Source organism: Lindgomyces ingoldianus, assembly GCF_010093535.1.
Source record: "Lindgomyces ingoldianus strain ATCC 200398 unplaced genomic scaffold BDR25scaffold_11, whole genome shotgun sequence".
In the NCBI taxonomy this organism is placed as follows: domain Eukaryota; kingdom Fungi; phylum Ascomycota; class Dothideomycetes; order Pleosporales; family Lindgomycetaceae; genus Lindgomyces; species Lindgomyces ingoldianus.
The window spans coordinates 969042-972192 of record NW_022985172.1 but is presented as its reverse complement, the minus strand read 5'-3'; positions in this window follow the sequence as shown (position 1 = coordinate 972192).

Here is a 3151-nt window from a genome sequence, read left to right as displayed (position 1 = left end):
CTATTATCTAGCTACTAGGTTGTACAGCTTTAGTAGCTTTAGTGTGCGTCTTACACTATCTCCTTTTTACTTTATATAGTAGCAGAGCTTACTGTACAATGTAAAGGATTAATCTACTATTCTAAGAGATAAGTAACTAAATAAAGTACCTTATAAGGCATAGGTACTCTGCTGTTACTCTTTCTAAAGGATAAGTAATAAAATAAAGTACCTTATAAAGCATAGATACTCTATTATTACTTTTACTAATTTATAGTTAATTAAATTAACTACTAATTAGTGTTAAATAGGCTTTAATAGCTAGCTGCTTATAGTATAAGCACTTAAGTAGCAAAAGTAAGAGTAGTGTACAGTGTGCACAGCGTATAAGGTAGGTAAGGTAAGGGTAACATGTTTCTAGTTCTATTACTCTTTGTCTTTCCTCTGTATAGAGGAAAAGAGGGATATCTAGATGTTCGCGCACAGAGGTTCGCGCACGAGCATCATGTGACATAGATACGTGATCCTGCTTGTGCGCGATCGTTTGTATCCAGGCCGCGACGCTGCTGCTGTGTACAGACATAATAACTACTTTTTTTTTAAGCTTAGTTAGATTCCTTAATTTAAGCTAGCATTCTGCTTATAAAGGCTGTCTAGCGCGTTAATTGCTTAGTGTTGTGTAAGAGACATTATAGATAGCTGCAGCATGTTATAAGGAAAGTTTTAAGTCTTATTTAAAAGCCTAAAGAGCAAGCTGTATCTAACGTTCTTTAGAAGATTTAATTTAGTGTTGTTGTTAAGGCATTATGTAGATAGGTAGAGTTTAGTGGGGGCTTAGCAAAAGTAGCCGGCCAACCTGTGTGGCCGGCTAACCTGTTAGGTACGTTAGTGCATTTTTAAATAATAGTCTTACTTTTACTTACTATTTTAAAGTATTTAACGTACCTAACGAGTTAGCTGGCCACACAGGTTGGCTGGCCACTTTTGCTAAGCCTCTACTAAACTCTACCTATCTACATAATGCCTTAACAACAACACTAAATTAAATCTTCTAAAGAACATTAAATACAGCTTACTTTTTAGGCTTTTAAATAAGACTTAAAACTCTCTTTATAACACGCTGTAGCTATTTATAATGTCTTTTACACAACACTAAGTAATTAACGTGCTAGACAGCCTTTATAAGTAAAATGCTAGCCTAAATTAAGAAATCTAACTAAGCTTAAAAAAAAGTAGTTATTAAGTATATACTTAAGCTTATTATGTGTAGATTTTTTTTTAGGCTTATAGCTATAGCTAATATAGCTAATTTCTTACTTATAAAGCGTAATCTAGGCTAGGTTAGCTTAAACTAGCTTAGTATATAAGTTAAGCACTGCTCTAAGTTTATAATAAAGTTTAATTATAAGTATAATTATAAAAAAGCACTTTATAAGAATCTAAAAGTTATTTAAAGCTAGTTTTACCTAGTAGCTAATATAAAAGCTAAGTATAGTATTTAAAATAAAAATATATATAACTTTAATAAGTTAAGCTTTATAATAAGCTAAATATTAACTAAAGCAGTTATTACAGCTTTAAAAAGACAAAGACAGCTAAAGGTAATATAGTAAAGTAATAAAAAGTAAATAATAATTATCTAAAGCATTAATATAATAAAGTAGGCTATAAGATTATAAAGCTTTAAGCAGTAAATAAAGCTGCTATGCAACATAGATTATATAAAAAAAAGTAGATTTAAGTAAAAAAAACTTTAATAGTTAAAAATAAGGCTTGTCTAACTACTCTAAAGAAGTTTAAAGCGCGTAGTAATAAAAAAAAGCTAAAGATATAAGTGCACACTAAAAAAAGTAAGCTAAGTTAAAAGTAATATAGGCAGTGTAATTAAACTAGGTATAACTTACATATATGTAAGTAAGTAGTAAAAGTAGACTCTAAATAATATCTTATGTTGTATTACTTTATATAGGGCTAAAGTAGGCTGTTTTGCAAGAGAATAGAGTAGTTTTAGTAGGGGCTTAGCAAAAGTAGCTAGCTAACCTGTGTGGCCGGCTAACCTGTTAGATACGTTATATTAAAAGTTATTTTAATTACTTTATAATTTAACTTATATTCTATCTTATAGACTTTATAGCATAGTGCTGTAGCTACTAAGTTATCTAAAGTTAGCATTAAATTAATAGTGCTTTTACTTATTTCTTACTACTATGTTTTTATGCCCCTAGAAAGTAAACTATAGAGTAAATAGTCTACTATAAAGTGTATAATAAAGTCTACTTTACTTTAGTAAGTGTTTAACATATTATCCTCTCTCTATAATTAGTTATATTAGTTAAAATTACCTGCTAGAACCACGTCTACCTGCGTTCTAGTTTAGTTGTGTGCAGTTTAGATTAAGGTCTAGATGTAATTTTTTTTTTATTTAGTGCTTACTTATTTTTTATCTTAATATAAACTAACACTACTAGGACTGTTTAACTAGGTAGTTATAGCATTACTGCTATAAGGTCTGGCAACTGTACTAGTAGCTGTTTAGCCTTAATGTCTTTCTATATCTATAGCATACTCTAGAAGGGCCACCTCCTGTCTCTACATGCAGTTAGCGTAAATTTAGCCTAGTAAGCGTGTCTAGCTAGTGTTATAATAATTCTCCCTTTTTTATTTTTCTACACATAAGGTTTTTAAATAGCTAATATAGCAAAGTCTTATAGTTACTTATTATTTATTATGCTGTGCAGTACCTTATGTCTTTTTCCTACATTAAGTTAGAATATCTTAAGCGTCCTAGGCATCCTAACTAGAGTATAGCACTCGACAGTTCCTAGAGAAAGATTCATGGGGGCCCCCACACGGTATGCATTTAGGGACCATTACTTGGCATTCGCTGTGGTGGTGTCCTTCGCTGGCGCACCTAGTCTTGCATGAGCTGAGGAGGGGTCATATGGGAAGCGAGTCGACAAGGTAGTGAGATCCAAACAAGGTGGATTGAACGAGTGTATTGTAAGGTCTGAGGAGCTCGATAGAGCTCTGAGCTGACTATATACTGTACGAGATAGGAGCTATGCCTAATGAGTGAATAGTGCAGTACATGGGTATGATATCGCGTGAGACACGTGCGACACCTAGCACAAACCCGCTGCCTCGTGCATGTGAATGCCTTGTGCCCTAGCTG